The 26,103-nt window shown below is 37.9% G+C and overlaps 1 protein-coding gene across 13 annotated transcripts in view; it reads right to left on the bottom strand.

Annotated features, from left to right (window-relative positions):
- The window catches only part of PPHLN1 (periphilin 1), a 135,101-nt gene that overhangs the window by 80,521 nt on the left and 28,477 nt on the right, over positions 1-26,103 (bottom strand). The window lies entirely within an intron of this gene.

Raw genomic sequence — 26,103 nt, 5'->3', positions numbered from 1 at the left:
ACCTATTAAGTCCTTGTTCTCTTGAGTTTGCATCCTTAGTGTACAGATTGTTGCTTACCTCTAAACACCAGCTTTTAATAACTCACCTCTACTTTTACAAATTGAATTTCCTTATTAAGCAATATAATCAATTCAAAGCAGAAATTAAGTCTGAGTTCTAAAACTTTAGAAAACAAAACCAACTTTAAAATATCAAAGCAAATCAAAATTACTCAAACTATCAAGACCTGGGCCTCTATTTAAACGAACACCCAGAGTCAAACAGGTTTTAATTGAAGATTTAGCAAGTATACTTCCATATTAAAATTAAGGAACACTGCAATTCAGACAGAAGAATGCTGAGAGATAAACCACTGGCCTGTAATTTCAAATGCCCAGAAAATAATTTCAGGGGGTGCCTGGGTGGCTCAGTCAGTTAAGTGTCCAACTTTTGATTTCAGCTCAGGTCATGATCTTACGGGTTTTGAGATCAAGCCCCACATCACTGTCATTGTGGAGCCTGCTTGGTATTATCTCTCTCTCCTCTCTCTGCTCTTCCCCCTGCTTGTACACACACACTCTCTCTCACTCTCACTCTCTCTCTCTCTAAATAAATAAATAAACATACACTTAAAAAAAAAAAGAAAATAATTTCAGTATATTGATCAGCAGTCCCTAATATTTAAGTTGTCATTGGCAGATTAATACCCAATACATATTGTCCTTACAGGTACAATTAAGTTTCCTGGACCAAAGTAGAAAATAACTAAAACTCATTCATGATAAATGAACTGACAAAATACTACTGCCAAAATAAAGAATTCAAGAAATTCTAATACATTCAAGTTGAGTTACCAAAACAATAGGAGCCATATCAACATCACTGAGAACCAAGTGACTACATATGCATTACACACATCTTAGGAACTGTACTAGGTGCTGGGGACCCAATGGTGAACCAAATGCATGCAGTCCCTCCCTCATCATGGAACTATCAGGCTAGAAGGAGAGGCTGATATTAAACAAATAAACATAGGGGGCAGGGCACCTGTGTGGCTCAGTTGCTAAGCACTGATCTCAGTGTTGTGAGTTCAAGCCCCATGCTGGGCGTGAAGCCTACTTTAAAAAATAAACAAATAGGAATGACTGGGTGGCTCAGTTGGTTAAGTATCTGACTTCGGCTCAGGCATAATCTCGTGGTTCCTGATTTTGAGCCTGGTGTCAGGCTCTGTGCTGACAGCTTAGAGCCTAGAGCCTAATTCGGATTCTGTGTCTCCCTCTCTCTCTGCCCGTCCCCTGCTCACGCTCTGTCTTCGCTCTCAAAAAAATAAATAAAAACATTTTTAAAAATTTAAAAATAAACAAATAAAACATGTGAATGCAGTCAAGAGTATAGGCAGGGAGACTAATTAGGAGCTTACTCAGGCAGACAAAAGACAGTGGTAGCTTAGATAAGGTCAGAACAGGGGACTACTTTAACACATACAAGAATGTATCTTTGTAGACTCAATAGAACATGGTGAATGTCTGACTAATGAGCATAAGAGACGGGGGTTGCCAAGACGATTCCCAGAATCCTGGCATGATGGATTACTGAAATGAAAAAAACAGATTTGAGAAACTGGGGTGGGGTAGGAGATCCACATTTAGCCTTGAATATTTTAAGCTTGAGATGCTCATGTAACATCTTAGTAGGCAGTTGCCTACCAATGACATACCAATGTCAAGATTAGAAGAACCTTTTTGGCTATAACTATAAATTTTTCTATAAATAGATTATTATGTAATTTTTTCTATTTAAAGCCTTGGGTAGGACCTAGAATCTAGGACTAGATTAAGGGAACACTTAGGACTAGGAAATTACTACATTGGGAGAGAAATGGGCTATCTGAGAATGAAACAGAATAGCCACAGAAACATGAGGGAAACTGGTAAATTACTAAGGAAGCCAAGGAAAACCTACTCCAAGGAGGAGAATAAAGGTTTCCTACACTGAAATTAGAGTTCTTATTGATAACTTATCTAGGGTGTGAAGATACAGGCTCATATGCAGAGGAAAGAGTGCCTACTTTTCTCCAGCAGGAGGCAGGGTAAGGGAGTAGGCAAAAGGCTGAACTACAGTTTCCTAATCCTGACACCAGATGGCGGTAAAATCACAACAGCATAGTTCAGAACCACCAGCGTGGCCTGGGGTGACTGAATATCCTTGGGGTAAGTACATGTTAGATTTTTAATATCTCAGAGCAAAGGCTCACCTCCCCTTCACATCAAGCCCTCATATTTCCCATCATATTTAGCAAAAACCTCACAACAGGCATTATCTACTGTAAGTATCCTCTTTGACAAAGTGATAATGCTAGCCAAGTCCTTTATTCATTTTATTTTGTATGTATATACATTTTTTCATATTTCTATCTCTTTTATCTCTATATCCCAGTATATGTAAAGCACTATGGGGAATTACCCTGGTTCTAAAGAAGCTTAGTATGTTATGGGGGGTGGGGGATGGGGACTAAATGTTCCAGAACTGGTATTGTAATTCAGAAGAGAAATGTGTATTACATGGAAAACTCATCTGGAGGATCTTTAAGGAAAGATGAACACTGCTGAACAGATATATAATCAAGCCACAGGTGTAATAGCTATATTTAAAAACAGAAACAGGTAAAACTAATTTTAGCAATATTTTTATTTAAGCCAGTATATCTAAAATATTATTAACATATATTCAAGATTTTAAAACTTAGTGAGACATTTTACATTCTCTTTTTCATCTTACATCTTGAAAATCCAGTACATATTATATACTAACAGATTAGATTATCTCAGTCAGAACTAGCCATATTGCAACTGGGACATTTGGCTACTGGCTGCCATACTAGATAGCACAAATTTAGATGGTAGGGAAAGTATTCCACACTTCAAGAAAAAGCAGAGAAGGATTAAAGGGTATTATTATGAATGAAAATAGAAGTAATCAGAAAAGCAAAAATGAAAAGCATTGACTACAAAGCAAAGGAACAGAAATTTTAAAGGGTAAAGGAGAGTTAATATAAAGTACTGCACAGACTGGCAGAGATCTCTACATTTAAGACCTTGGAGTCACGTGACCAGTGAATGGGTTGTCCAATAAAACTTTGGAAACCAAAGCAGATTTTAAGAAATAAGTATTTTCATAAATGGCTTTTATGATGTTTAAGTACGTTCTTTCTATCCCAACTGTCTCAAGGGTTTTTATTCACAAAGGATGCTGAATTTTGTCAAATGCTTTTTCTGCATCAATTGACAGGATCATATGGTTCTTATCTTTTATTAATGTTATGTATCACGTTGATTGATTTGCAAATATTGAACCAGCCCTGCAGCCCAGGAATGAATCACACATGATCATGGTGAATAATTCTTTTCAAATGCTGTTGAATTCCATTTGCTAGTACCTTGTTGAGAATTTTTGCATCCATATTCATCAGGGATATTGGCCTGTAGTTCTCTTTTTTTGCTGGGTCTCTGTCTGTTTTGGGAATCAAAGTGTAATGTTGGCTCACAGAATGAGTCTGGAAGTTTTCCTTCCCTTTCTATTTTTTGAAAAAACTATAGAAAGCTTATGAAGGAAACTGAAGAAGATACAAAGAAATGGAAAAACATTCCGTGTTCATGGATTGGAAGAATAAATATTGTTAAAATGTCAATACTACCCAAAGCAATCTATGCATTCAATGCAATCCCAATCAAAATTGCACCAGCATTCTTCTCAAAGCTAGGACAAGCAATACTAAAATTTGTATGGAACCACAAAAGACCCCAAATAGCCAAAGTAATATTGAAGAAGAAAACCAAAGCGGGAGGCATCACAATCTCAGACTTTAGCCTCGACTACAAAGCTGTAATCATCAAGACAGCATGGTATTGGCACAAAAACAGACACATAGACCAATGGAATAGAATAGAGACTCCAGAATTGGACCCACAAATGTATGGCCAACTAATCTTTGACAAAGCAGGAAAGAATATCCGATGGAAAAAAGACAGTCTCTTTAACAAATGGTGCTGGGAGAACTGGACAGCAACATGCAGAAGAATGAAACTAGACCACTTTCTTACACCATTCACAAAAATAAAATCAAAATGGATAAAGGACCTGAATGTGAGACAGGAAACCATCAAAGAGAGGAGAAAGCAGGAAAAAAAACTCTCTGACCTCAGCCGCAGCAATTTCTTACTTGACACATCTCTAAAGGCAAGGGAATTAAAAGCAAAAATGAAATATTGGGACCTCATCAAGATAAAAAGCTTCTGCACTGTAAAGGAAACAATCAGCAAAACTAAAAGGCAACAGATGGAATGGGAAAAGATATTTGCAAATGACATATCGGATAAAGGGCTAGTATCCAAAATCTATAAAGAACTCACCAAACTCCACACCCGAAAAACAAATAATCCAGTGAAGAAATGGGCAGAAGACATGAATAGACACTTTTCTAAAGAAAACATCCAGATGGCCAACAGGCACATGAAAAGATGCTCAACATCATTCCTCATCAGGGAAATACAAATCAAAACCACACTCAGATACCACTTTATGCCAGTCAGAGTGGCAAAAATGAACAAATCAGGGGACTATAGATGCTGGCGAGGATGTGGAGAAACGGGAACCCTCCTGCACTGCTGGTGGGAATGCAAACTGGTGCAGCCGCTCTGGAAACAGTGTGGAGGTTCCTCAAAAAATTAAAAATAGATCTACCCTATGACCCAGCAATAGCACTACTGGGAATTTATCCAAAGGATACAGAAGTGCTGATGCATAGGGGCACTTATACCCCAATGTTTTTAGCAGCACTTTCAACAGTAGCCAAATTATGGAAAGAGCCTAAATGTCCATCGAACTAAAAAATGGATAAAGAAGATGTGGTTTATATATACAATGGAATACTACTTGGCAATGAGAAAGAATGAAATCTGGCCATTTGTAGCAACGTGGATGGAACTGGAGAGTGTTATGCTAAGTGAAATAAGTCAGGCAGAGAAAGACAGATACCATATATTTTCATTCACATGTGGATTCTGAGAAACTCAAGAGAGGACCAGGGGGGAGGGGGAAAAATAGTTACAAACAGAGAGGGAGGGAGGCAAACCACAAGAGACTCTTAAATACAGAGAACAAACTGAGGATGGATGGGGGGGCGGGGTGGGAAGAGGAAAAAATGGATGATGGGCATTGAGGAGGGCACCTGTTGGGATGAGCACTGGATGTTGTATGGAAACCAATTTGACAATACATTTCGTAAGAAAAAAATCAATACAAAAAAAAGAAGAAAAGAAATCAAGATACATACACTAAAGGAGTAAAGCCATTAGTTTTCTTCCAAAAGTTTGGCAGAGGAAGGAAGAGAGAAATGGAACAATATTTTGAGGGAAAGTGATTATTTGATCATATCTGGAGGGTGAAGGAAAAGGTCAATTTACTGTAGGAGAAACTTTTAAACTAAGATGCAAAATATTAACTGAGAAAGAGCCAAAAATCAACAGGAGAAAATGAGACAAAGGAACAAGGTAAAAGAGAATGGCACTGAAGGAAAAAAGAACATGAAAAGGGTAAAGAGAAAAATGTTCATTTCAAGAAGAGAAAACATGAGAAATCCCTCTTTAGAAGGCCTTTACCTGAGTAAAGTAATCATAGAAATCATCAATAGAAAGTAAAGAAATCAAGAATGTGAATGGAAACTTGAGGCAGAGTAGAAGAGGGCGGGGTAAGTATGATTTAGAGCAGTGTTCCTGAAAATGCAGGTTCAAAGACATGGCTCAGTATTACCTAGAAAAGTGACAGAAATGCAAATTCAGGGGCATCAAACCACACCTACTGAATCAGAATCTCTGAGGGCATGACCCAGTATACTTGGGCTTTACCAAGGCTCCGCAGCTGATCCTGATGCACATAATAAAACTGATAAAGACTGAATTACAGAACTTCACTAACATATACAAGCACGTTACTCCTAAGTCGAAAGCAGAAATTCAGAGCTCATGATAAAGGCAGAACAAGTCTCAGTGATGACTGTAGCATCTGACCATACCTGTGGATACCTAAAGATAAGAGTTGAAAAACAAAAGAAAGAACTGCTATTAAAATTATCATCAAATCAGGAAGGAGAGGGACAGAGAAGACTGTGAGCCAGAAATTATAATCATCAAGGAGGAAAAAATGGAGTCCTGGAAATTACCAAAGAGTACAAAGGTGGGAAGAATGTGGAATAAATGGGGACATTCCAAGATGACACTGGAACAGTGGCTTCTCAGAGGTAATAAGAAGTATGCAAGAACTCAACTCATGAATCAAGGAATTAGGAGGCAAGTGGGTTGTGAGAGAAGTTAGGTTCTGGTTACAGCAAAGGGATGGAAAGAATGATAGAAAATATATCCACTCTATTTTGAAATGAAAAGACAAAGTCTTTGCCCCAAGGTTATATTCTAATGGAGAAAACAGCCTATAAATATAAAACATTTCTGAGTGACTCATAATATAAAGTGGATGTGAGGCAGGCTCTTTTAGTTAAAATGGTCAGGGAGGACCATTCTGAGAAGGTGGTATGTGAGCAGAGATACAATAAAAGAAATGGAACTTCACAAAGAACAAGTTGTGAAGAGATGTGATTTATGTTTATAGTGATCAGACTAACTGCTCTGTAAAAGCATCACATGTTGATGTGAAGGGCATAATGATGGAGTCAGAGGGTTTTCTGAGAGTTTACAGAATTATAGAGCACCAAAGTTTCAAATACTAGCCTTATCTACAGGGATTTACAGAAGCATCACCTAGTAGAGAAAGGGGGTTAAGACCTATTAAAGCCTTCGTGAACTAGCCGTCCAAATACTGAAAGACCCTTCCAAAGTCATTATTATCTTTATGACATTAAGCAAGTTACTTAACTCTTTATGCCTTAATTTCCTCATCTATAAAAGTAGGGATAATATTACCTACCTCACAGAGTTGTTACAAGGAGTAAATGAGATAACATATGTAAAGTGCTTAGAAAAGAGCCTGATACATAGCACGCAACAGATGTTAGCCACTTCTTTTTTTTTTTTTAATGTTTATCTTCAGAGAGAGAGAGAGAGAGAGACAGCATGCAGTCGGGAGGGGCAATGGGGAGGGGGGCGTAGACAGAGGATTCAAAGCAGGCTCCTACACCGACAGCAGTAAGCCTGATGAGGGGATGAGGGGATTGAACTCACGAGGTGTGGGATCATAACCTGAGCAGAAGTCAGACGCTCAACCAACCGAGCTACCCATGCACCCCATGCACCCCAGATGTTAGCTACTTCTGACAGTATTACCCTACTATGATTTCCATCAAATCAATAAAGGTTTGCAACAAAAAATAGCTAAATGTGCCAGTATAACTGCTTGATAGCTTTATCCTTCAGAAAAGCAAAACTATGGAATCTTCCATATTAGGAGTTTAAAACCTACTCATAATAATAAAACCTCTGGAACAAGACTTCAACTTGATTTCCCAAGGAATTTCCTTTACCGAGGATGAATTGTAGATAATTCAATGTCAAGAACTTCAGTTATGGAATTCAGAGAGTACACACAGATGAAGCACATACAAAATAAAAAGTAGGCAAAAAGACCACTCACTAAACTGGGGGGTGGGGGGGGTCAACAAAAATTTGCTGTAAAGAGCCAAAGACTTTGTGGGCTATATGGTCTCCATCCACAACTCTTCAACATTCTACTGTAGCACAACAATAGCCATAAACAATATGTAAACAAACGTGCCTGGCTGTGTTCCAATAAAATTTACCAGAAAAGACAGTTGGTCGGATTTGGCCCATGGGCTGTAGTTTGCTGATCCCTGACCTCAACAATTACATACCTCCTGTTTTCAAACAAAGAATAAAGAGGTTATTTACAGCTTCATATTCCTCACAGAATACAAAGAAATGTATTGGGATTTTTTTTTTTTTTGACCCCAGCCCTTGCCAGTATCTTAAAATTTTGCACTTTAGAAGCTATATTTTGGAAAGCAATTACACCATGATAGAAGAATATGTTTTAGCTGACTTACACCTTCTTTTTTACCAGAGACCTGACTTCATAATAAAAAGCCCTTCTCAAAATATGTTCCAAAAAATACTAACCCACGAGATGTTGGTGTTTTTGATCTCACCACAAAATCCAAAGAGGGGTTCTATGGGTAAATAACTTTGGGAAAAACTAAGTTTAATAAAATTAAACATATTTATTTACAGTGGTACTTCTCAGAACACACCATACAGGCAGATACAGATTCAAAAGTTAGTTCATCTGCTTATACATGGCCTTTTGCCCTTAATTTACTTAAACCTCTCTGAGCTTCATTTTCCTTACTTCTCTGAACACAGCAACTTTGCAATGAATGGTATCTATTATTATAGTTTTAGGTTTTCGTCGTTTTGTTGCAGTGATCTCATTTTTAACCTTCCCCAAACACATGGATCCTCAAGTCTTAAAACATTTTACCTTAACTGTGAGACAATTTAGGGAGAAGAACAATTGATTCCCTTCTTGTAACACATATCATGATAAATTCTGGCTGGTTAAAAAGCTAAATGTTTCCAAGGAAGGGACAGAAGAGAAAGACCTCTCATGAGAAAAAATACTAATTATAAGTCTATAGGAAACAAATCATTCTGTATCAAAATAGCAGGTTTTAAATTACATGCTAAAAAGGGCTCTAAAGCTGGGGCACCTGGGTGGCTCAGTTGGTTAAGCATCCGACTTTGGCTCAGGTCATGATCTCACGGTTCATGAGTTCGAGCCCCGTGTTGGGCTCTGTGCTGACAGCTAGGAGCCTGGAGCCTGCTTTGGATTCTGTGTCTCCCTCTCTCTCTGTCCCTCCCCCGCTCGCACTCTGCCTCTCTCTCTCAAAAATAAATAAACATTAAAAAAAAACAGATTTAAATCATTAATACATTTTAATGGTTTGTTTTGATCACTGTGGCATTCATCCACCAACATGGTGTCAGGTCATCTGCCCAGTGGACCACTGAGAAATCAGTGCAACATAAATTGGATGCTCCACCTCAGGATATTCTCTTTGCAACTTATATTATGCTGTTATTTAGTTTTGTTCTTATTTACTTTTCCTTTATTCAGAAAAATGTTACCTTAACACTGCAATTCTTAACATTTTTTCCAAATATCATGATTCTCTTTACCCAACCTACAGAAGTCAGTGAACAGATTTAAAGACAATCTTTTACAAATAAAACATTAAAAAAATAACCCTTTATAACAAAAGGTTAAATTTAAAGATTTTTTTTAACTTTATTTATTTATGAGGGGGGGATGTAAGCAGGGGAAGATGGGGAGGGGGTGGGGGAGGAAGAGGGAGAGAGAATCCCAAACAGGCTTCATACTCAAATTCACAAAATGTGAGATCATGACTTGAGCTGAGATCAGATGCTTTAACCAACCGAGTCACCCAGGCGCCTCTAAATTTAAAGATTTTTTTTTCTTCTCAGTGTTTCCCAAATCTTGGTGCCTGCTACTAAATGCTTTCAAATGACTAATGAATAAACTAACAAAAAAATAATTACAAATTTAAAAAATTTAAGCATTCTGTTGCCCTTGGTCTAACAGCTTATATTTCTGTGCACTCACTCAGGGTTTTAATTCTGTATCATATATTTAATAGACATTTTCTACTATAAAATTTTTGGCATACCATTGAAAAATATTTCTATTTCTCAGAGTTCAAAGCAAAGATATCATTACTTCAAGATGCACATCAATTTTTGCTACTTCAACAAAACACCACTGCCACATTCAAAAAAATACTTCTATATCCAAAAATTTGGAATTGGGTAATTCTAACTGGAATGCTAAAGAAAATCCAGGAACACTGGAGTTTTGTTTTTTTTTTTTCTTTAAGCAAACTGCTGAGAATCGTAAGAGAACTAACAATAAAGAACTTTGATATCAATATGCAAGACAAATAGGAAGCTAAGAGATCTGGACCTGTCTTTTTTGAACTACTTTTCTCTTTATAGATCTGCCAATTTCAGAAGCAGCAGCTCTGAAAAATAATTTTGATGGCTTCACAGGATTAGGATATAAAAACAGTCCAGATCTTACAAAGGAAAAAGGGTTGAAAGCTCAAAGGGCTACACAATAACAGCAGGGTGAGCTGGAAATAAACTAGCCTGGCTTCATATGACCTAAATTCTGTAAGGTGACCCTGGTCAGCTAATGACTCAAACCCTCTGACATACTTGGTGGTTTCTGTTTTCCTGGCCATTAGTTAAGATTTGTTAAAATTACTTCAAATGTAAAAATTCCATTTTTAACATGAAAATCTATGTATTTAAAGTTACAGAAGTAAAATGAATTTAAGGTAGACATTCTTAAAATATAGTCCTGTTTCCTGAAGAACAATATATGTATACAATTGTCACAAAGTTCTCAGAATACAAAACATGAATCTCTAGGTTATTATATGTTAACCCAAAAAAATTAAAAGGGAAAGACTGGTTGATAGAAATATCACAACTTTATTCACACGTTTTTTCTAACTACATGTTAGTCCCAACACTCCTGATTAGCTATAAAATTCATCAACATCAGCCAGTAAAATTTTTTTTGTGCAAGTGTCATCCTGATTTTAAGAAAGAATTTTGGTTTTTGTTTTCACAATGGCCCTAAAGCCTACTGAACAGAGTAATGGGATACTGGAAACTTGGGCATATTTTTAATGCCAATTCCATTACACAATCACACGGTAAAAACTTTGCACTGCAAATATGATGAAGTTCCATTCACCATACAAAGAAAACTTTACCGGGGCACGTGGGTGGCTCAGTCAGTTAAACTTCTGACTTTGGCCCGGGTCACAATCTTGCGGTTCATGGGTTCGAGCCCCGCATCGTGCTCTGTGCCAACAGCTCAGAGACTGGAGCCTGCTTTGGATTCTGTGTCTCCCCCTCTCTCTCTGTCTGCCCCTCCCCTGCTTGCACTCTGTCTCTCCCTCTCAAAAATAAATAAACGTTAAAAACTGTTTAAAAAAAAAAAAAAGAAAACTTTACCTCAAAACTTCAAAATCATATATGGAGTTTCTAGCCATGATGAAAATGAGGACATCAAACACATAATGGATTCAATACACCAAATTACAAGGGAAATCAAAAGAATCTTTACATATATAACAGTACAACTGAAATGCTTACTATGAAGGCTCAAAGGGAGGAAAAAAAAGCCCACATATTTAACGGATTTTTTTTTTTTTTTTTTTTTTTTGAGAGAGAACATGTATGCGTGCAAGCAGGGGAGGAGTAGAGGGACAGGGAGAGGTAATCTTAAGCCCAATGCAGGGCTCAGTCTCATAAACCATGAGATCATGACCTGAGCTGAAATCAAGAGTCAGCTGCTAAACAGACTAAGCCACCCAGGCACCCCCGATTTTTAAAAAATTTTGTTTAATGTTCACTTATTTATTTTTGAGAGAGAGAAAGAGACAGAGAGACAGAGAGAGAGAGAGACAGAGAGAGAGAGAGACAGAATATGAACCAGGATCCAGGCTCCATGCTGTCAGTACATAGCCTGACATGGGGATCAAACCCACAATCTCACAAATCCCATGAGATCATGACCTGAGCCAAAGTGAGAAACTTAACCCACTGAGCCACCAGGCGCCCCGTGATTTTTTTATTACCAAAAAAGTACATAACTTGAGATTTAAGATAGTGTCTTCGACTGTATCACTAACATTTCAGCCATAATTCTAGGCATGTACAGAAGGAAAAGTCACCAAGAGAGTGGAAGATGGGAAGAACTAATGGCCTACAAAGAACTGTTTCTCAAAATGTGTTCCTGGGACCACCTACATTATAAATACTTTGGATGCTGGCTTCAAATGTAGATTTATGAAGCTCATGATTCTCCCCTTACAAATATACACCCCCGAGGTAATTCTAGCCCCTCACACCAGTCAAACCAGACAAGTTGTGATGGACCCCTCAGTTTCCATGGGTATATTTACTGGTTAAGAGTAAAATTCAGTAAAGTAGGGGGGAGAGAAAAAAGGGGGAGAATGAAGGCAGTTTACTTCTTATTCAGGACCTACCACATACAACATGTACAATTATTCCACGCAAAATATTGGCTACTTCATTTCTAGTCAACAGGAACTTTAAAAAGAATTAAGATTTCAAGAATCATTTTGAGAAAGAGGCTTGGTAACTTATACTGCAAACAAAAATAAGTGCAGACCTCAAATGTCTTCTCTTAAATGTGGAAACAAGAGTACCAGTGGTCTTGTGACTTCCCACACTACCCTTTATTGTATGTACCCCAAAATCAAACAATCTTGCAGCAGAGTTGAGAAGTTTGGTGGCCCAAGTCCAGAGCTCTTTCCACAAAACCACATCTTTATGTCAAAAGCATTCTAGGTACGAGATATGGACTGAGAGATCTCCCAGTTAGAATCTGGGCCTTAGGTATCTGTGTTATTCACAGCTGATCACATTTGATCTCTAACACCTACAATGGTGCTAACTATTATAGAGGTTAAGATATGCCTACACTGCTATAACATAAATACTGAAAAATGTAATCTTGAGTCATTACACAAAAGGCGTTCATCTGTCACAAAACAGTCTAGGGCCGGCATTCCAGAGTGAGAGATTCTGCTCCAGACAATCATCTAAGACCCCAGGCTTGACCCCTCTATTTCAACATATGGCTTCCAAAATCACAAGACTGCCGTCATTCCATTCTAGGGCCCACCCCACAAAATGTGGAAAGGTAAATGTGTGTGCAAGAGTTCTACTTATACCCATTAGAACTGGAGATAAATTAGCCACATGGCCACAACTATCAGGAAGGAAGACTGGGAAATGTAGTCCACCTGTGTGCCTAAGATGTGTGGAGAAGTAGTCGAAGTCTTTCCAAGAATGATGTCTCATTTCAATGAAAGTGTGGGATTCACAAATGAAGATGTGTCTAATAGATGGACGTAGAAATGTAGATCTCAGAAAGAAGCCAAGGTTACAGATAGAGATTTATCTATCATCAGCAGCAGACAGTATAGGTCAGTGTTTCTCAAACTTCAGTCTCCAGACCTACTGTATCACAATCATCCAGGGGGCTAGAGACTCAGATTCCAAGTCTCCACTTACTGAATCAGAATCTCTTAAGACAAAGCCTGGATATTTTTGTTTTAAAAAAATTTTTTGTTTGAACGTTTATTTATTTTTGACAGAGAGAGAGAGAGAGAGAGAGAGAGAGACAGACAGAGAGACAGAGCATGAGTGGGGAGAGGCAGAGAGGGAGACACAGAATCCAAAGCAGGCTCCAGGCTCTGAGCTGTCAGCACAGAGCCCAACACGGGGCTCGAACTCACAGACTGCGAGATCATGACCAGAACCGAAGTCGGACGCCCAACCGACTGAGCCACCCAGGCGCCCTGCACATTTTCATTTTTAATGAGCTTCTCTGTGATTCTTATGAATCTTATGAACACAAGTTTTAAAAACATAAGCAAAGGAAATAACTGCTGCTGAGGACAAAATAGATGAAGTTACCATAAATGAGAGAAGGTGCCGGGAAGTCATTGTTAACATTATCCTACGGTTTGGGGACTGCTGTCACTCCACCATAAACCACCGTATTAGACAAACTGCTATTATATGCTCTTCAAATCATAGTCTCAGATTGTTGCCTTAGTTAAGAGATTGCAAACTCTGGTTTTACTTAGTTGTAAACACCGAAAACTCAAGAGACTTAACATTTAAAAATCTGATTTCTGACTTCTTTTTAAGCAGGTCACGGTGTGCTTATATTCCCAAACAGCAAAGATCAGCTTTGCTCCAATCTGACTCCCGCATTTGTTTACATTCCCTGAATGGCCTCTGTAGATACATGAGTTATTTCCACTGACAGGGGCATTACTACCACAGATAAACAAATATGTTAACTGCTTTCCTCTAAGTATTACAAGTATTTTATGCTCAATAACTGTATTTGTATATACATAAATAACAAAATACAGTAATCTGAGTTGATCTTGTAAATGCTTTTATTTACATCCTCAGCCTCTTCATAAACCAATCCCTCCAACTTCTTTAAGTGAAACCCGGTATTTGAACACAAATACCTCCTGTAAAACTCTTGAGTACTAAGTACACACTGATGACTGACTCAAGGTCCTGAGGTATATGAGACAGGATTATATTCTAAATCCTGCATCCTCCAAGAAAAGGGGGAAAGAGCCCAACAAACTACCTAAGTTTGTGCTATCCCATGATTGCCCACATTACCAACCTCCTGATAACTTTCCCACATTTCCTAAACCCAATGACACAGTCTACACTGTAACATATCCTACGCACATCATGGGTGACTTTCAAAATTCATGTGGATCATCTGTGCAATGTTGTAGTAACTCTCTGACTACCTCCTACCTCCTCACAATATCTTAGCCACATGCTTGAATTCTAAACCTTGCCACTTACTACCCACAAGTGCTCTTCATCAGAATCCAATACTGCATTCTTATCCTTCAGTTTTGCCACTACTACAACAATTCCACCTCATGGATACCAGTAAGTCTCCTATATTTTCTAGCAATTCACAAACCCCATCCTAGCCTCACTTGCCTCAACTGTAGTATTTGATCCATGATGAATACCAACAACTTTCCGTCCTGGCAATTCTGATACATCGTCTTAGCCAAACCCAAACCTGAATTAATTCCAAAATATGTGATTTCTTAACTAGTATAGTTGATTGTCACTAGGTCTAAAGATTGGACCCTCTATGGATACATGATCTCTAATTTCCACTGTGCCTTCAATTCCACTAGTAATATTTTTATGTATCATTACTGAGCTCAATCTTCCATTCACATCAGCAACTATTCTATACCCTGATAATTCTCCCAAAGTCCTCTAATCTAGCACCAAAACTTCCCCTCTTAGTTACCTAACTTTCCTAAAAAATACAGGGGTCTTCACATATGAACCACCTCAGCTGCCAGTCCAAATCCCTTCTTCCCCAATTTGCCTTCATCTGCCCCATCCCTAATTTCATCCTTTCTTTCCCAGGATATGATTTTGCCCCCTGCTGAAAGTTAGTCCTTCAATAAATGCAGTTCATCCTGGCCCTCATACATCTTGCTTCGCCAGGTTTCCCTTTTCTGCCTTGTACCTTCAACCTTTCTCTTTTCCTTTCAACCTATAAATATGCTCAAGTCACTGATCACCTTTTAAAGAAGTTTTAGGTGATCTTCCTTTAGCCAGTGTCCTTTTCCACCTTCACCTCACGGATACCTGTAAGTCCCCTGCATTTTGAACATATGTCATTCCCTACTTTACATCTAAGTATTTTTTGAAAACTTATCCACCCAGTTTCAATCTACCCCCTCACATCTCATTCATCCTGACACAGATAAAACCAAGAGATATTTTAATCTTTATGTTACTAGAGTACTCAGTTGCATCAGACATTGATGACCCCAAATGTGGTTTAAAAATTTTTATTTTCCATCACTTACATAAAAGCCGAGGGTTCTGACCTCGATTCACTGCTCTTGTCTAACTACATCCTCTCCTTGGACAATCTCAATTTTGAATGTAGCTCCTCCCTTGAAACCATTCCTTCTATATGCCAATCTCAGGTAATGGTATTATTTTACACACAGTAAACAAAAACCCGGATATTTCCCTTGTCTTTATTCCCACATCCAACAACCACATCTTGCTGATTTTTCACTTCCTGAACATTTATCAAATTTAACCCTTTTTCTCCAACCCCCTCTCTACTTCACGTATTCATTCCTTGTTCCATCTCCAGTGCCACCTTTAAAAAGTCATCCTCTAGAGTAAAAAACAAAACATTCCAATTGGGTTACCTTAGCCTGTATACCAAGTTAAAATTTTCCAAGAGCTCCCCACTGTGAATAGAATAAAGCTGTATTTTTAAAACTGCTTATTCAGACTTATTAGCTATAATTTAAAATTCACAATTTCTTCCTAGGTCACATATAAGCATCCATTAATACCTCGACACATCCTGCTTTATACAGCTTGCTTATGCCTCTCCTTCTGTAGGAACATGTTTCCCATTACTCTTCTTCTGGTTAACTCTTAATTTTCCTTCAAGTTTTGTTCATATTATCTGCTCCTACAGGAAATCTTTAATAAAACCCCAGAACAAGGTAAATGCTTCTTTATTTGTCTTCCGACACCATTTTATGCAACTTCAGAATATATCATACTAGGCTATCTTCTTGTGCATCTATCTCACTTACTAGACTGGAAGCCAGTGATATAAGCAGTGGCCTATACAAAGTAAACATGTAAGCATTTATACCACTAAACTAATAAATCAAAATGTTTGATAGTATTTTTCTCTGTTAAAATTGTGTATTACCTAAGAAGACGGAATCGCTATAATAAAATTACAAATTAAATGTGTTTTAAAAAAATTAATAGGTATAAAAATATTGAACTATTTAATCAAAATGTTCCTATGTGGGGGCGCCTGGGTGGCTGAGTCGGTTAAGCATCAGACTTCAGCTCAGGTCATGACCTCGTGGTTCATGAGTTCAAACCCCACATCAGGCTCTGTACTGACAGCTCAGAGACTGGAGCCTGCTTTGGATTCTGTGTTTCCTTCTCTCTCTGCCCCTCCCCAGCTTGCATTCTCTCTCTCTCTCAAAAAATAAACATTAAAAATTTTTTTCATATGTGAATACAGAAAAAACCTTCAGCATTTAAAAATAAAGTATGCTGGCCACTTGGTGACACTCTTGTTGTAGTTGGGTTTTTGTTGTTGTTGTTGTTGTTGTTATTTTAGAGAGAGAGATAGAGAATGCACAAGCAGGGGCAAGGGGCAGAGGAAGAGAATCCTAAGCAAGTTCCACGCTCAGCGTGAAGCCCGACACAAGGCTCAATTCCATGACCACGGGGTCATGACCTAAGCAGAAATCAAGAATCGGACTCAATAAACTGAGCCACCCAGCTGCCCCTCTTGTTCCATATTTCCAAATACTATTTAATACTTTACATCAGTGCCATCCTCAAGTTTATTCTAAGACCTCATAACTACAGGGGGAAAATTACTGTTAAAACCTACCTCATTCAGTCTAAATTAATAACCCTTGGTAAAGTAGGACATGTTCCTTGAATGTAAAATGAAATGGATTCTAATCTATTCTGAATTTTGTCTACAAGTGTGTTTTGAACAAAGAGATAATAAAAACACTGTCTATATAGAACCATGATGAATAGGTGATAACACACTTAAAATGTGGACAAATTATCAGGTAAGTGGCTCTATTAAATAAGAAAGTGGTAACTTCCAGAGTTAGGGTGGGGGTGTGGGAGGATGATAGAAAACAATACATTCCCTTTTCTTTTATTAGCGGTTATTTAATCCAGTTGCTTCCAATGATCCCACACTTATTTGACATGAAACGCTAATATATATACGTTGGATTTATAAAGTACATAATGTCCTACAACATGAAACACATAAAACAGAAAGTGAAAAAGATTCATTATAAACCGAAAGTTCCACAACCAGCGATAGACCTATGGAAGATGGTGCAAGCAACGTGGGCCAGCAGCAGCCAGTGATGGCAACCTGCAAAAGTAAAGTGGTGGAGAGAGCAAGAAGGAAGACCCAAGGGACCAGAAGACTAACTACATACAAAAATGTGAGCAAAAATATTGAGGACACTGGTTTTAAGTCTGGGATCAGATTTTACCCTACTTACAAGCTAGTAAGTTAGACTGTTAGTATTTTATGGATATTGGTAGAAGACACAAGACTCCTGGGACAAACAACTTTTTTCTCAGCACAGCAAGCAACACAGCACTGGCTTGTTTGCACCAGCTCCCCGTGGTACCAAGTCCCACAGGAGTGATGTTATATAAGCCAAGATCAATACTACACACAGGGTGGGTTTGGTTCAGAACTAGGGAACACTGAACTTGGGGAAGCCACTATTTTTACACCAGGCAAAAAGCAAGCCTGCTCTTTGACACAGAGGAAGGCATTACCTTATCTTTCAAGACTGCTCACTACAAATTCATGGGTAAAAGGTGGTCAAGGCCTTGCATTCTTTGCTTATCTTCATTAAAATTAAAACGTTGAACATTGAAGAATATTACCAAAAGAATAGAATACTGCAAACCATATATCTGATAAAGATTTCAGTAGCAGAATATGTAAAGAACTCTTCTAAACCTCAAAAACAAAAAGACAACCTAATTGTAAAATGGACCCAAAAATGAGTAGATAATTCTTCAAAGAAAATATACAAATGACCAATAAGCACAGAAAATGGTGCTCATCATGAACCAATAGGGAAATGCAAATCAAAACCATAAGATACAACTTCACACTTACCAAGATGGCAACAATAATAACAACGAAATGATAAGGATAATATGTCAATTATACCTCAAAAAAAAAAAATTCATGTAAAGCCTCTGGAAACAAAAACAATTAAAAGGATGTGAACAACATGCTGATTATACCTCAAAAAAAAAAAAAAAAAAAAAAAAAAGCCTCCAGAAAAGCCTATGTTATAAAACACACCCATATTAACATGATTTATCTAACTACAGTAAATGACTTGCCATAAATGAAAAACTGCCTGAGAGTCAGGTAGACGGCATAATGTAATTTACACCTATCTCGTGAAATAAGTAAATTAATGGTGGAAAAGAGCAAAGGAAATGTTGAAATTGTTAATATGTACAGGGCTCCACTGAAAATCTTCATAAAATCATTTAAAAGAAAATACAGGAAATATTTATTTAAATGAAAAGAGACATTGCATGCACTGAATTTCAAAACCAGCATTCATTTTCATATACACACATACTAGATTTAGCTAAAACTAGATCATGTTCCTTTTTTTTTTTAAAGGTCTTAACGAATATAAGTTTCAACAAGATTTCATTGAGCTGTAGTTCAGCATTGAGTTTCCAAGATGTGTGACCTTCTAGGGAAGACCCCCACCGCAATTATTCACCCAAGCATAATCCCAAACTCTCTACCTCCCTTCCTTTCATCTCAGGTGTTGTTTTTTTTTTTAATGTTTATTTATTTTTGAGAGACAGAGAGAGATAGAACACAAGCAGGAGAGGGGCAGAGAGAGGGGGAGACACATATTTCAAAGCAAGCCTCAAACCCATGAACTATGAGATCATGGAGTTGGAGCCAGACGCTTAACCAACTGAGCCACCCAGGCACCCCTCACCTCAGGTTTTAAAGAAGAAACATACAAAAGCTGTGCCACACCAACCCTCCAACTCCTCTCTGCTGCCTCTTACCTTTTCTCTACGTATTCAATGCCAGCTGATGTCACACCTGAAAGAGAATCATCCCCCCTGCCTATAAAACTTTCTTCAAGGAACAAGAAACCAAAGCCCGATTCAAAGATCACTTTTATGCCACCGATTCCTCCAAATTTCTCTCTAGACCTGACCTCTATGCAATTTTATTCCCACTCGCTGTCTGCCAGACTCCAGCAACTCAGATGTCCACTAGTACCTGTGCTTCAGCCAGAATGGCCTCATCAGTTGCATACCATGCACTTGCTTATCATGTGCCAGCCACTTAGTCTGCCTTCAGCTCTATCCATCTCTTCCCACAGAAATGCTAACCCGCCTTCAGGGATTCAACACAAATGATCTCTCCTCCTCAGTCTGTCCTCATCATCCTACTTAGCATCATTCTTCTGAATTCCTTCAGTGTCATTACTTACCACAGAAAGTACAACCCACCCCACTCTCCTCTACATTAGTTATTTCAGAGTATTTCTTCCTTCCCTTTTCTGACCACAAAGAACATAACCTCCTTCTACTAGCTTTTACTCACTTTCATTCTCACAACACCATGTAATAGTTTAAAAAATACACAATGAATAAATGAATCAATCATTTCATTACATAGATAGTGCCTGTGAATATTTTAGGAGATAACCTTGCTATGGCTGTATCATATTTACAAAATAACTAGAACCTGAAAGAACTGTAATCCAGGTTTCAATTTTTAAAAAAACTTAACAGAGGGGTGCCTGGGTGGCTCAGTCAATTGACTGACTTCGGCTCAGGTCATGATCTCACAGTTTGTGAGTTCGAGCCCTGCATCGGGCTCTGTGCAGACAGCTCGGAGCCTGGAGCTTGTTTCAGATTCTGTGTCTCCCTCTCTCTCTGCCCCTCCCCCACTCATGCTCTCTCTCTCTCTCTCTCTCTCTCTCAAAAATAAATAAATATTAAAAAAAAATTTTAAACACTTAACAGAATGCCCTTGCATACACACACACACACAATAAAAGGAATATAAAAAGGCGGTGAGTATGTGAAGAAACTGGGAACCTCATACACTGGTAGGAATGTAAAAATGGTACAGCCACTACAGAAATCAGTTTGGTGGTTCCTCAAAAAGCTAAACAGACAAGTACCATATGACCCAGCAATTCCACTCCTACGTACAAGCCCAAAAGAATTTAAGACAGAGACTCAAAACAGATACTTATGCGTCGATGTTCACTGCAGCATTATTTACAAGAGCCAAGTGGTAGAAACAACCCAAGTATCCTACAGAAGATGAACCAATAAAATATGGTAAATACATAACATGGAATATCATTCACCAATAAAAAGGAACAATGTTTTGACATGTTACACCACGGATGAACCTTGAAAACATCATGCTAGGGGTGCCTCGGTGGCTGAGTTGGTTGGACATTCAACTCGTGATTTCGGCTCAGGTCACGATCTCATGGTTTGTGGATTTGAGCCCCATGTCAGACTCTGTGCTGACAGTACAGAGCCTGCTTGGGATTCTCTCTCCCCCTCTCTCTCACCCCTATCCCACTCAGGCACTCTCTCTTGCTCTCAAAATAAATAAACACTTAAAATCACTTTAAAAAAATCATGCTAAGTGATAGAAGCCAGACATAAAAGGACAAATACTGTATGATTCCACTTACATGAAATACCTATGATAGAAAAATTCTTAAAGACAAAAAGTTGAATGTGGCTGACATGGTCTGTGGTTAAGGAGGCACAAGGAATTATTGTTTGACAGTTAAAGTATAATTTTTGTTTGGGATGATAAAAAAAAGTTTTGAAAATAGTGGTGCTGGTTATCCAACATTGTGAATGTAATTAATGCCAGTGAGTTGTATACTTAAAAACTGTGAAAAAGGGATATTTTATATCATACATATGCCACTACAACAAAGTATTTTTTGAAAAAAACACAGAAGCTACCTTGAAGGGATTCTCACTGACCAACTCTAGGCATCAAAAATGATAGGAACAGACTGTAACACACTGAGTAAAAAAGGAATCCATGAGTCCATACTGATATAAACAAAGTTTTATTTGTTTTTTCTTAAAGGTGATGGAGAGAAAGCTCTTTCTCACAATTGATACCAGGTAACAGCATGCATAATAAATATAGAAAGAACAATCTATTACAAAATCACCATTAAAAACCATTATATTAATAATTCAGCCAGGACACCTGGGTGGCTTAGTCAGTTAAGCGTCCGGCTCTTGGTTTTGGCTCAGGTCATGATCTCACAGTTCATGAGTTTGAGCCCCACATGGGACTCTGCACTGATGGCTCCAAGCCTGCTTGGGATTCTCTGTCTCCCTCTCTCTCTCTGCCCCTCCTGCATTCATTCTGTCTCTCTCTCTCCCCTTCCCCCTCTCAAAATAAATAAATAACCTTAAAAATAATAATAATTCAGGCTACCACTAGTGGGTGAAAATGGGATGAAGAATGGTATACTCATATAGTTTCAAACTATTTCTGTTCCCACAGAACACTAATTTCAGGGGAGGAGGCTAACTTCACAGTGAAGAAATTTTGCAGACCCCATCTTAAGTGATGAAAGTCAACAATACCAAAAAGGGGATGAAATGACAACCTACGCAACCAAACAGGATGCAATAAAAAGAATACAGCATCACTTCAGGGACTGCCCTGACAAAAATGCATAACTTAAATCTAATCGTGAACATTAGACAAACCTAAATTTGAAAACATTCTAAAAAATGTCCACCCTATATTCATCTTGCCCATAACAATGAGCCATAAAAATCAAGGAAAAGACTGAGGAACGGTTCCAGATTAAAGAAGTCTACAAAAATATGACCTGTAAATTCAGAATAGATCTTTTTGCTAAAAAACACATTATTGGGGCATTGTGGGAGACATTACTGGGGGTCTCTGGTGGAAGATTATAGCAGTTTTTTAAATTATTCTTGCAACTTTTCTATAAACTTAAAAATGGTTTCAAATAAAATGTTCTAAATATCCTAATATTTTCTTTCCACAATACAAAGAATTATCACGTACACCCAACAAAACACTAAATTAAAATATTTTCCTAAATACTCAGAACCATATTCTCTTACAACCACCCTCTGCATGGTTTACAATGCAGCTATTTTCCCCCTAGAACAAAGTTATTTCCTATTCACAAAGTCTTTAAGCTTGGAACTCTTCAATGAGGCCACCTAATTAAGGGAACAATGTACAGACAGAATGATGCTAGCCTGTAAGAGGAGGCTTCTTTGATAGCTTCTGTGATAACGTAATACCTGGAATGTTACTGAAGACACCCAGACATCAAGTGAAGGTGCAAGAAAATGTGGAAGAAGCCATCTATACAACACTAACCTGTTTTATTTTTCTTCATAAGAATTAGGTTTTGTTTTTTATCTGTTTACTATCTACAATTCATATTAAAATGTAGGCCAATAAGAGAACCTTTTTATCCACGGAGCTAAAAGAATACCTGACATATACCAGTCTCCCAATAAATATTTATCAAATGAATGAATATACCATATACAATGAACTCTATACCAAAAAATTTCAAACAACAGAGTATAGGTACAGGCAACACTCTCTGATAACAGAATGAATAGAATATACTGTGTCAGAATCAGTAAAAAAAAAAAAAAAAGAAAAATTGCTATCTATCAGAATCTATGGGACACAGTTACAGCAATTCTTAAAAGAAACTCCAAAATTCTGATGAATCACTAAATTCTATTCTTGAAATCATTATTATACTGTATGTTAACTTGGATTTAAATTTAAAAAAGAAAGAAAAGAGCAATTAGGAATCACAACAAAAAAAGAAATTCCAAAATGCTACTTATATTATACTTATAAATAAGAAAAATAAACTAAGTAATCAAATTAAAATGTTAGATTTTTTCAAAAATAGATACATAAGTATCTATGAAAATGTAAAATATATCTGCCCTATGACCCAGAAATTCCACTTTTGACAGTCTATCACATAGAAAGCAAAGTACTATTTCACAATGACATTATATACTCAGATTTATTACGACAAAACTTTGTACTGGAAACAAAGTGAATATTCATCAACAGATGAACGACTAATTATTTGGTATGTCCACAAGATGGAATAGAACTCAGCCATTAAAAAGATTCAAATAAAAGTTAAACCAAATAACCTGGAGGGATTTCCACAAGCCACTGAATGAGAAACGCAACTTAGAGAAGAGTATGTATAATATGATCTCATTAACAACAAATACCCCAAATGTTTGTGAATATAGAGAAAAATACAGAACATACACCAAACTGTTAACATGACTGTGGGAAACAAGGAGTCCCATATATGATATCCTATTTCATTTATGTAAAATTATATACACATGCAGGAAAATAATAAAGTGCTAAAAAAGACAAGAAGGGAAAATAAAGATAGAAACATACCATTATTTTAAAAACTGAAAACAATGTAACTAAAAATCAACTTGAGAACTTTTTTTTTTTTTTTTTTTTTTCCAACGTTTATTTATTTTGGGGACAGAGAGAGACAGAGCATGAACGGGGGAGGGGCAGAGAGAGAGGGAGACACAGAGTCGGAAGCAGGCTCCAGGCTCTGAGCCATCAGCCCAGAGCCTGACGCGGGGCTCGAACTCGCGGACCGCGAGATCGTGACCTGGCTGAAGTCGGACGCTTAACCGACTGCGCCATCCAGGCACCCCGAGAACTGTTTCTTTAGAGTGAATATAAGCCATGAGCTAATCTAATCAAAAGAGTTTTTCTTACACTTTTGCTTTTCATATTTAGGACTTCATTACCCAGATATTTTGACACACCAGGTTTTCAATTTCACTTTTTCTCCCCCAAATGATGGCAGCTTGACCCAGCACTGCATTCCTTCCCCATTTGATTTGAAGTGCCACTGTTGCTATATCCCAAATTCCTAGATATACTCTAGGTTTGTTTCTAGACTCCCTATTCTGTTTCAGTTTACAATACTACAGCTTGAGAAGTTATGATAGATAGTATATTGGGTCTTCACATCTTTTTCAAGGCTATTTTTGCCATTTGGCCCTTTACTCCATGGTAATTTTAGAAACAACTTGCCAACTTCCATGGGAAAAAAATCTAGAATTTGGAATGGAACCAAACTAAAGGAACACCTGAATTTGAGAACTGGTATGTTCGTGATACAGTCTCTTCCCAACCACGGATGTCACACACATGTTGTGCCCTTTTTTTTAATGTTTGTTTATTTTTTGAGACAGCATGAGCAGGGGAGGCGTGGGAGGGTGCAGGGGCAGGCAGAGAATCCCAAGTAGGATCCTTGGTGTCAGCATGGAGCTTGAGGTGTCCGATCCCACGAACTGAGAGATCATGACCAGAGCTGAAATCAAGAGTCAGCTGCTTAACCCACTAAGCCACCCCGTTGCCCCTATGTTGCTCCTTTTATTCAGGTCTTCAGTGTCCTTCAGAAATGACGTGCCATTTCAACTACATAGGTCTCACACAATTTTGTTAGATTTATTCCTATCACTCCTTATAGTTTTTACGCCACAGCAACTATTTTTAAATTACATTTTCTAACTTATGCTAACAGCTATTAAACTAAACTTTGCTAATTTCCTAATAGTTCTAATAGTGATGGACTCTCTTGAATTTTCTACATAGATAATTTATCATCTGTAAAAAGTCTTCTTTCATTCTAACCCTCATAATTTTTATATATTTTTCTTGTCTAACTGTAGAGGCTGAGGCCTCCATTACCATGATAAATATAAGCAGTGATAACAGGCATCTTTGCTTCATTCTCATTTTAAAGCAAATGCTTCTAACTTTATCATTCAGTACAAATCCCCATTTATTAGATAAAGGAAATTCTCTTCCACTCGTAGCCAAAAGTCTTTATAATTACTGTGTTAAGTTTAATACTGTAATTAAATTTTATTAAAGTATCAAGACACCTGGATGGCTCAGTCGGTTAAGTCATCTGACTCTTGCTTTCCACTCAGGTCATGATCTCATGGTTCATGGGATCAAGCCCTGAGTCAGGTTCCATACTGACCTGACCTGACCTGACCTGAGCATGGAGCCTGCTTGGGATTGATTCTCTCTCTCTCTCTCTCTCTCTCTCTCTCAAAATAAACTTTAAAAAAAAAAAGTATTTTTCAGCATCTATTTTCTCTATTATTTCTTTTGAGAGAGGCAGTCCACCATGGGTTCAGACCATCCCTGCACATCCCTACCGTGTACTCCAAATTGCAAGACCTAACCATCTGCTGACACTGAACAGTTTCTATAACCGGTCATACAATGAAATACGTCAAGGTGACCACAGCATAACCACCGCGTGACTACTCACTCTCGGTGAAAGAAGACTGGCTTGCTTCCTGTTTACTACAAAAAAGTAGCAAGCTCTTGACACTGTGTTCCTCAGCTGCAGTGCATCCCATTTTATGCACGACCACCATCTCTGCCCACCACATCACTCTATGGGACTTGAGGGCAGGGAACCAGCACTACCATGCCAATGCCCCTGATGACTGCTGGGCTGTGAGCAATAAACTGCCTTGCTCTAATCCACTGAATCCTGTTGTCTACTTCTGGCACCTAGAGTTGTAGCAGTTGATGCCTTTCCATTCTCCATAGGTTATTCTCTGACAGCTCACAAGAAATCTTTAAAAAGCTCCTTTTAGAACTTCTACTACTTCCTTTGTGAAGTTATTAAAAACAACAACAAAAAAACTTGACTGAATCTGTCCATCTTTTTTTTCTAACTATTCTATCAGATGTCTCTATAA

This window comes from Leopardus geoffroyi, chromosome B4 (genome assembly GCF_018350155.1).
Source record: "Leopardus geoffroyi isolate Oge1 chromosome B4, O.geoffroyi_Oge1_pat1.0, whole genome shotgun sequence".
Lineage (NCBI taxonomy): Eukaryota > Metazoa > Chordata > Mammalia > Carnivora > Felidae > Leopardus > Leopardus geoffroyi.
Note: the sequence above shows the minus strand (reverse complement) of the source record. Positions and strands in the feature narration are given on the sequence as shown.